The sequence below is a fragment of the Notechis scutatus genome, unplaced genomic scaffold, assembly GCF_049901735.1.
Source record: "Notechis scutatus isolate UNSWTSFEM ecotype Mainland unplaced genomic scaffold, rNotScu1.2 NSCUSCF23, whole genome shotgun sequence".
NCBI lineage: Eukaryota > Metazoa > Chordata > Lepidosauria > Squamata > Elapidae > Notechis > Notechis scutatus.
The window spans coordinates 303376-313281 of NW_028263148.1; the positions used below are offsets into that span (position 1 = coordinate 303376).

General features: G+C 41.4%; 1 long non-coding RNA gene across 1 annotated transcript; it reads right to left on the reverse strand.

Moving 5' to 3' along the window:
• Nucleotides 1-4032: 4032 nt before the first annotated feature.
• LOC113427243 (uncharacterized) lies at nt 4033-6683 on the reverse strand. Its single transcript, XR_015746268.1, has 3 exons — nt 6624-6683; nt 5291-5400; nt 4033-4239 (listed from the first exon to the last, which is right to left on the reverse strand). It is a non-coding gene; the product is annotated as an uncharacterized LOC113427243 (long non-coding RNA).
• Between the last annotated feature and the right edge of the window lie 3223 nt (nt 6684-9906).

Here is a 9906-nt window from a genome sequence, read left to right on the forward strand (position 1 = left end):
GTTTGGCCTCATCTCTCTATAAATGCATTATGTTGAGGCCTATATGGTGCAGACTTTTTATGTTGAATACCTGCCATTCTAAGTCTACTCTGGAATTTATTATTTGTAAATTCCGCACCATTATCTGTTATAAGAGTTACTAATTTCTTTTTAGTTTTCCTCTCTGCAAATTTTAACCAATTAAAGAAATTTGTATACGTTTCAGTTTTTCTCTTCATTAAAAAACAGAAACCATACCTAGAATAGTGGTCCATTATGCTTAATATGTATCTAGCACCACCTACACTTGGCTTTTTAGGACCTATTATATCGGCAAATACTACCTCTAAAGGCTCTTTGGTAGTAAATCCATCAACTCTATTTGCCGGTATAACTTTGCTTTTGTTTTGATTACAAGCAGAACATTGCAAATACTTATTATAAGGTTTCAAATTTATTCCTTTAGATAGTTGAACAGTTCTCTTAATCATTTTAAAATTTAAATGACCTAGCAATGCGGTGTAACAAGTGAATACATTCATTATGAGGTTTCTTATTATCATAAACTGTGTTAGCCACCTCTAAACCATTATCATTTAACACCTATAAGTCACCTCTTAAAGATGCAGTAATTTTCTTACCTTCTTTTTCAATTAAACAAGTATCTCCCTTAAAGATAATTATGTATCCTAATCTAACCAACATTCTAACTGAAAGCAAATTAAATTTAAGTTGAGGTACATATAACATTTTTATGTTCTCCTTTATACTAGAACAATGAGCAATACCTTCACCTTTTGCCTTCATTTTCCATCCGTTTGCCAATGAGATATGCTGTGAACTCATGGACATTTTTACAATTTTTTTGTTATCATTTGTAATACAGTGGGATGCACCACTGTCAACCACCCATAAATTATTTTTTACAACTTCATTACTATACATGGCTAACTCAAAATTCTTATTTCTTCTTTGATGGCTTCCAGCATTCTGGCTTGCTTTCTGGCGCTTTGGTTTCTTACAAAATCTTGCAAAATGTCCTCTCCCTCCACAATTAAAACACTTTTTAATTGCGTATGCAGTAGGAGATTCATTATTTTCCTTTTGTGGTTGCTCCCTCTTTAACTGATCTCTTTCAAGCCTTCTTCTGGCCTCTTCAATCAATCTGCCAGTGATATCAGTTAAAGTTAGGCTTTCTTTAGGCATTATTTCAAGGGAAGTTACATAGTCATCAAAACTTTCGTCTAATGAAGATAGAATTATGTAGACCTGGTGTAGGTCAGAGAAAATTAACTCCTTCTCATGTAGTTCTTGAAAAATGCTTTTCATAGTATTCAGATGACTCAGCATATCACCATTCTTTTGGAGATACGTGCAGAAAAGCTTCCGTGTTAGATTTATGTGAGCACCAACGTTATCTCGGACATAAATCCTCCTCAGTTTTTGCCAACACCCAACTGCTGTTTGCACTCCGCGTATATGAACAAGTTGCTGATCAGATAGTGTTAGTCCTATGATGCAAAGAGCTTGTTCATTTTTCTGTTTAAAGTCTTCTATCTTTTGACTATCTTCCTCATCTTCAGGATCCCATTCTTCTACGTTTGGTGGGTTTTCTATTATGTTCCACAGACCTTCTCTTCGTAGAAGTAGACTACATTTCATAGACCATGAAACATAGTTTGTTCCATCCAGTTTGGATATAAGGGACAAACTTTGTAGACTGACTTGTGCCATGTTTCACTATATGGATATAAAACTATAATTGATAAAACACAGCTGTCTGTTTACTGTAACGTGTAACAACACAAACTCTCACTTTGTACATAAACCTGTTTTTATCCTAGTTAAACTGACTTTGCAGTCTCTGGGCCCATAACCAGTGTTAAGCCTGGATTCCCCAACGGGTGTTAAGGAAAACAAACTAAACAGAATGTGCAGCGAAGTCAGATAGGCAGACAGGTAAATGTGTGAGATAAGTTTTCTAGTTAACACGCAGTAAAAATACAGATACGCTTGTGCTATCAAAAATATAGTTTATTCCATTTAAGAATTATAGCATAGTCAAAATAAACGGTCCATTAGTCATATATCAATTTCAGTCAAGTCTTGTCGGGGATACTCTATTTGCAAAGTCCGTGTTGAATAGCCAATGTCAGTATACTTACAATAAATCAGTCTTTATCTTCTCACCGTTGAGAAAAATCAACACTCCTTTTTCTCTCCCCGTTTCCAGCAAGAACGCAGTCATCAATCCATCCAGTAATTAGGGATCAATAAGCCAGAGAGAGCGAGCTGCAATTGCCTCGCTTCTTATATAGTGCTTTTACAACTACACCCTTAATTACATTCTTGCAGTTAAAGTTACACACACTTTAACCAACAAACCATGATACCATATTTATTATTTTTACCCAAAACAGTTAGGGTAAACAATGTTATCCCTAACAGTTGTTATCACAATTTGATTTAAATATCAGGAAAAATGTCCAGGCGGAAGAACTGACACTAGAAAAGGAACTGGAACAAATTCAGATACACACACAGTATATTCTTCATTCAAATTAAACTAGTTTTTATTGTTACAGCACTGAGGAAGAAAAACTTATCTTTCTCATACATAAGGATATCCAGTTAGCAACCAAATATACATTTGTTTGCAGAGCTGCTTGCAGTTCCTTCATTGTTTGAATGGCTCTATGTAATCCACACACTTGTTAAACTCAATGACTGAGCTTTGTCATGTTAACTTCTTCCTTAAAAAAAAATATCTTTGCTTTATTTTTGCTTTCTTCTCCCTAGCCAGCATCTTGCCTTATCCTTTGGTTACACCTGGATGCCATTTCTAATGTAGGTCTTTTTCACCATCAACTAGTTTTTGTCCAGCCAATCTGTTTCTTTGGGTAAGCCTTAATTCAGCATTTTCACACCCCAGTCCTGAGAAAGTTGCACCACAGCACAGAAAGGACAATTACATGTTCAGAAAAGGATAAGCAAGAGGCTGAAGGCCTCAAAACCAACGACCAGAGGAAACAGTTAAAGAAACTGGGTTTATGTAGCCTGAAACAAAGACAGTTGAAAGCAAATGTAGTAACTGTCTTCAAATATTTCATGGGTTGTTACAGTTCACTAATAATTTTCATTGTTATGCCAAAGGGCAGGACAATGGATTCAAATGTTATAGATGAAAATTCAATGTAAACAGTAAGAGGAAATAAACAGTTGTTAGCCAGCTCAGCATAAGTGATGACTTCTTCTCTAGAGGTCTATAATGAAAACAAAAGGGAATTGTTTATTTTAGCAGCATCTAATATGTCAGTTCGAAGGAGTATTTCTTCTTCAGAGTAAATATTTCAGACTTAGGTGCCATTTTTCCTTTTTGTGGTCAGGTGATCTTTTGTATTCAGATCAGGCCTTAGCATGATAATGTAGCACTTGGGGAAGAAGATGCAGACCAGCAGACCAGCACTGGAGGCTAAGATGGAGAAGACTTGCACAGCCACCATGGACTTCCCCTTGGTGCTCTGATAGGCTGGCACAAAGGACACCCAAACGCTGCAGAAGACCAGCATGCTGAAAGTGATCAGCTTGGCTTCATTGAAGGCCCCAGGCAGATTCCTGGCCAGGAAAGCCACCGTGAAGCAGATGGCGGCCAGGAAGCCCATGTACCCCAGAGCAACATAAAACATGGCGACAGAGCCTTCATTGCATTGCAGGGTGATCTCTCTGGGTTGGGAGATCATGTCGGAGTCAGGAAAAGGTGGAGAGACACTGAGACAGATGGAGCAAATGATGATCTGGACAGCAGAGCAAGAAAGGATAATGGAGTTGGCAAAATTCTTCCCAAGCCATCTGTTCATTCTCTTCCCCGGCTTTGTGGCCAGGAAAGCCAGCACCACCATGATCGTTTTGGCCAGGATGGAAGAGACAGCCACTGAGAAGATGAAGGCTGTTTGTCGGAGGAGGCAAGTGGCTTTGCTTGGCCGTCCAATGAAGAGAAAAGTGGACAAGAAGGAAAGCAGGAGGAAAGTGAGGATGATATAAGAAACGTCCCGGTTATTGGCTTTGACTATTTGGGTCTCCAGGTATTTAATAAACATTCCTAAGATGAACCAGTGATTAACGATAAGAATAAAGCAAAGGAAACCACAATACTGCCCAAAGTTTCTCTGTAATGGAAGAAGATTGTAGTCTTAGAGATACATTGATCTTGATCTTCATTTGGGTGATGATCGTTGGGGCACTTGATGCACTGCTCTGCATCTGCAAAACAAATAACACCAAATCATTCGTCATTTTACATTCACTGACTCACCCATTGGTTCATTCATTTGGGTGCTTTTTCGCCAGAAATATAGATTGATTTCCAACAGTTCACATACTGTTGTTCACTCACTTAAGTTGGGTCTGACTCTTCACGACCCCATAGATCATAGCATGCCAGCCACCTTGTATCTTCCACTGTCTCCCAGAGTTTACTCAAATTCATCTTTGTTGCATCAATGGCACTATCTAACCATCTCATCCTCTGCCATCTCTTTCTCCTTTTGCCCTCATTCTTTCTCAACATGAGGGTCTTTGCCAATGAGTCCTCTTTTCTCATTTGGCAGCCAAAATATTTGAGTGTCCATTTCAATATCTGTCCTTCCAAAGAACAGTCAGGGTTATTCATATATGTTCAATCCAATGGTGGGCTGAAACTGGTTTAACAACTGGTTCAGTGAATGCATGCTTTGTGTGCGCACAGCCTTCAAAACCACCCATTTTAAGCTTAAAAACTTACCTTCTATGTCAGCCCTGGTGAGTAAAACAGCTGAGGTGTGAATCAGCTGAGCTACAAAACAGGGAAATATACGACAGGAAAAGGCAGGAGTGGGTGAGCGGGGCCAACTGCTCACCGCAACTACCAGTTCACTAGAACCGGTCTGAACCGTAAGCAGCCCACCACTGGTTCAGTCATAATTTAGGGGCTGATAACATGAGAGGTGAAAGGGTTTATTAGTGAAGACAATATATAGTGGAGCCATGAAGAGAGCAAACAAAATAGGATATAAGATTTTTTTAAAAACTCTGCAGTGATTTTGTATTATGGAGAATTGTCATCTATATTGCTTTGGTTGCAGAATTTTGATTGGACGCAACCACTAACTTTGTGCAAGGTTTCCCTGTGGTGATTTGAACTCCATGTACCCATTGTGTCTTACTCAAAAACCCCTTCAGCCATAACTCCAGTGACAAAGACTCCATTGGGCACAGACACGAGAATGTGCAGAGGCTGATGAGAATTGATTGTCTCTCTTTCTAGAATACTCACCTTCCTGAATGGAGATAGTTCCATCTGCACAGGGAACACATTCATAGCAGCAAACTGATTGTCCTTCTGGAATCAGTTTGACTCATCCAGGGCAACAGCTTTCCACACATCTGGAAGAGTGCATGGGCTAAACATATAAAATAAGATGTTACTGAATGTAGTCTAGGGATCATTTATTTAAGGAAAAGAAACTAAAAATGGTTTATCTCAGAATCTGCAATCACCCAACTGGTATAATTACAGATGACTTCCGTATAACTCACTTCTTTTACCCCAAAGTTGCTTTTTCAGTGGTGCTTTCTCTTCTTTTATCTGCTCTTTTCTCTAGGTTAAATTTTAGGCTGTATGTACCTTAGGAGAAGCAACAGAAGGGCAACAACAGAGCTTAGTTTACATGTCAACAGTATAGGAAGGAGAATCTACACACTGTGCAAAGCATCGTAACAATTTTGGCTGTATTACCAAAGTAACTCGTATCCACTACTGATTTTAGGAAGATTATTGCTGATGCATGCTGGATAAGTGAAAACCAAAAGGAATTAATACTTGCTTCATTGATTAGACAAAAGGTATAGATTTTGTGCATTTCCAAGCTATAGGATGGTCTTATAGCAATAGCACTTAGACTTATAAAACACTTCGCAGTGCTTTACAGCCCATTCTAAGTGATTTACAGAGTCAGCAGATTGCCCCCAACCATCTGGGTCCTCATTTTACCCACCTCGGAAGGATGGAAGGCTGAATCAACCTTGAACTGGTGAGAATCGAACTGCCAAACTGCTGGCAGTCAGTAGAAGTAGCCTGCAGTACAGCAGTCTAACTACCATGTCACTAAAAATTATGAAAATTTTTGTTGTTCAGTCTTTAACTTGTGTCCAACTCTTTGTGATCTGATGGATCATAGCACCCCTGCCATCCACTGTCTCCCAGAGTTTGCCCAAATTCATTGCATCTGTGATACTATCTAACCTTCTACCATCCTCTGCTGTCCTCTGCTCCTTTTACCTTCCATCTTTCTCAACATCAGAGTATTTTCCAATGAGTTCTTTCTTATCATTTGGTGGCCAAAGTATGAAAATTGGAAACCTAAAACACCTCATTCTCCTCACAAGAAAGGTAGAGGATGGGTCAACAAGACAGAATGTGTCATGCCTCTGTTAGAATCTGACTCTGAGGGAGAGGAGGAACAACCGACAGGGAGTGGGAGTGTGGCTCCAGAGGTTTTGGAGGAAAGAAGGGAGAGAGGGAGGGAAAGAAAGAAAGGAGAGAGGGAGAGAGAAAGAGAGGAAGAAAGAAAAAAAGAAAAGAAAATAAAGAGATGAGAAGGAAATACCTGCCAAGGCTGCAGCCTCTGAATTCCTGACTCCTTCCCACTTTTCTTCCTCCTCCAGCTGGATCTGGAGGCATAGGCAGTGTTTAAGGCACGTGCCACAGCCCAGATGTTGTTGTAGAGGCGGTAGCTGTCAAGGCAAAGTATCTTTTCCACATGGTTCTGGGGCAAAGGCCTCAGGTGTTCTCTCTCTTTGCAACTGATCCAGCCATTCACCGACAAGGCATGCTTTGAATGTGAACACATAAATGTTTGATGGGCAAACATCCTGACAGAATAGGAGAAGAAAGTAAAATCATCACATGTTGTCTTCTTTTTGGTCTGGATGCAGAAGGAAAAATAGCCATTGGTGTGTTGGAAAGTCAGAAAACTATTAACTAAGTCAAAGGTGATGTCCCACATTGTAGTAATAACCCAAATTTTCCCTTGTTCAAGTTTTGTGTTCTCCTCAAAGGATTTTTCTATCAGATGCATTCTTATGAACTCAGAAACAGTCTCCATGAAGGAAATGTATACATTGATTTGCTTCCATTTAAGGAAGAAATCAGGAGAGACAGACAATTGACCTGCATCCAGCTTTGTGACAGTTAGTGAGAAAAGGACGCAGATGCTGTTCGTTTCTAGGAGTGGCATCAACGTTCTCAGGAACTTCTCTCCACTGTCTGTGTCTGGAGCAACGAGGCCAATGGAGGTCCACCTGAAATAAAGGAGGAGTTTGATCATTCCTGAATATTGGATTCCCTCTTCAGGCACCATCTGGTAGAAAAACGGGAAGAAGGCTGTACGGCTCAACCCTTCAGAAACAAACATATAAGATATTTGGAATGAAAAGAAGGGATTGGTTATGTCTTTTGAGCCCTGATGCTTCGACCTAGAACTGAGGAGAAATTTCCCAAGAACAATTAATCAGTGGAACAACAGTGGCTTTTAAGAAAAGGCTGCAAAGCCACTTATCTGAAACAGTATAGGGTCTCCTGCTTGAAGTGGGGAGGAGTTGGATTAGAAGACCTTCAAGGTCCCTTCCAACCCTGTTATTCTGTTATGCTGACCTCAACTTGTAAATACACTCTGAGAACATTCATTCCTACAAATAAAGATCATGACAAATAAAGATAAAGATCAAATAAAGATTGTTAGCAGGAAGAAACCAAACCTGTGTAAATGCTAGGTTATCTTCCAGGGGCACATACTTTGACCAAGTGAAAATATTAGATTATTTACTTTTATTTATTATTTACTTTTGTGACTTTAAACTGTGCCTAATAAACAGTGAAGTTAAGTTGAAGGTATTACCGGACTTTAATGTATGTTTTGGGTTATTTTGAGAGACTATGGGTCATCACATTTTGACTCCAGCCACTTAGTTTTGCTTTTTGTGGGGTGACCATAGATCAGCTCAGAGCATAGATTGCCCAGTTAAACCAGCAAGTGACTCTTTTGACTGCACAGGTGGCACAAATGCAAGCTGCCCGGCCACTCCGAAAATGCCCAGTGGCAGTGCCAGATAAATTTGATGGTTTGCTGGCCCAATTTCCAGCATTTTTTGGGCAGTGCCAGCTTTACATGAGCCTTCGGCCTGAGGACTTTCCCACTGATTGGGACAAGGTGGGGTTTTTGATTAGTTTGTTGTCAGGCTCTGCAGCACATTGGGCGATGCCTCTGTTGACCCAACCCAACCAGGTGTTGGACAATTACGCTGAGTTTTGCTGTCAGTTTCAGGCCATGTTTGGGGACCCTGTTCGAAGCCAAACAGCAAACAGACATTTGAGAGAGTTGAAGCAAGGGCGTGGCTCACTCATAGATTATATTGCTAGTTTTTGGGTGGTTGCTCAGGATGTACAATGGAATGAGGCAGCACTATTAGACCAGTTCCAGGAGGGTTTGTCATCGGAGCTCCTGGATGAGTTGGCACACACTGAATGCCCTTGCACCCTTCAAGAGCTCATGCATCTGTGTCTTCATATCGATGGTATACTTCAGCAGCGATGGGTGCGATGACAGAGAGACTGTATCTGTTTCCAGCAAGACAGCGCCCTTGGTGGAAGAGCCTTTGGAAGAACCAATGCAGTTGGGGGCTGGCTGCCTTTGACTGATTCCAGTAGAAAAGGACAGACGTCATCGTGGTGGTTTATGCCTCTATTGTGGCAATCGAGGCCATTTTGCGGCCAAGTGTCCTGTTAAGACATCCACAGCAGCGATGCCTGTGGTGGCGGGAAATGAGCATCGCTTGGCCTATGGGGGTCTGTAGGTCGAGGTGTAAAGTCCTTAGGCCCGCCATCTTCACCAACCATGCCATCCTCGCCACCTTTGACATCTCCACCACAATTGTTATTGGTGAAGCATCTTGTGCTGACAGTAAGTGTGTTCGTGCCTGGTGTGGGAGTGGTGGAGATCCAAGCCTTGGTCGACTCAGGGGCCACAGCCAATTTCATGGAAGCTCATTTTGTAGAGCAGTGGTTCATTCCTCAGCAACAGGTGTCCCCACCAGTAATGGTAGAGATGATTGATGGTCAGCCCCTTCGTTCGGGACCTGTGGTTGCTGCAACCAAACCCCTTTGCATGCGTATTGGGCAGCATGTGGAGGAAAACGTGTTTTATGTTACCGCAATGCCTCATTTTCCAGTGGTGCTGGGTTTGGAGTGGTTACAGGCCCATGATCCACAGATTGTCTGGTCATCTGGAGCTGTGCAGTTCCTTGATATGCTTGCACTCCTGTGCAGGGAGTGTGGCTATGCCCGTGGACCTGGATCTACCTGCGGAGTTGGTGGACTTTGCTGATGTGTTTGGGGAGAAGGAGGCAAATCAGTTGCCTCTGCATTGGGCGTATGACTGTCCAATCGACTTGTTGCCAGATGCAAAATTGCCGGTGGGTTGGCTATATTCCCTGTCGGAACCAGAGTTGGCCACGTTGCGGGATTTCATTGACAAGAACCTCTGGAAAGGGGTTATCTGGCCTTCTACCTCCCCATTGGCTGCACTGGTGCTTTTTGTAAAAAAGAAATTGGGGAAGCTACGTTTGTGTTGTGATTACCGCAAGTTGAATGCAATCAAAGTGAGGAATCAGTACCTGCTTCCCCTCATCCCTGAACTGATTGAGCAGCTTCGTCAAGCTAAGATCTTTATGAAGTTGGACTTGCTTGGGCCTACAATCTGGTTCACATTCATGCAGGGGACGAGTGGAAAACAGCTTTCCGGACGAGGTACGGGCATTTTGAGTATACCATGATGCCTTTTGGATTAATCAATGCCCCAGCTGTGTTTATGCATTTCATGCACAATGTTTTCT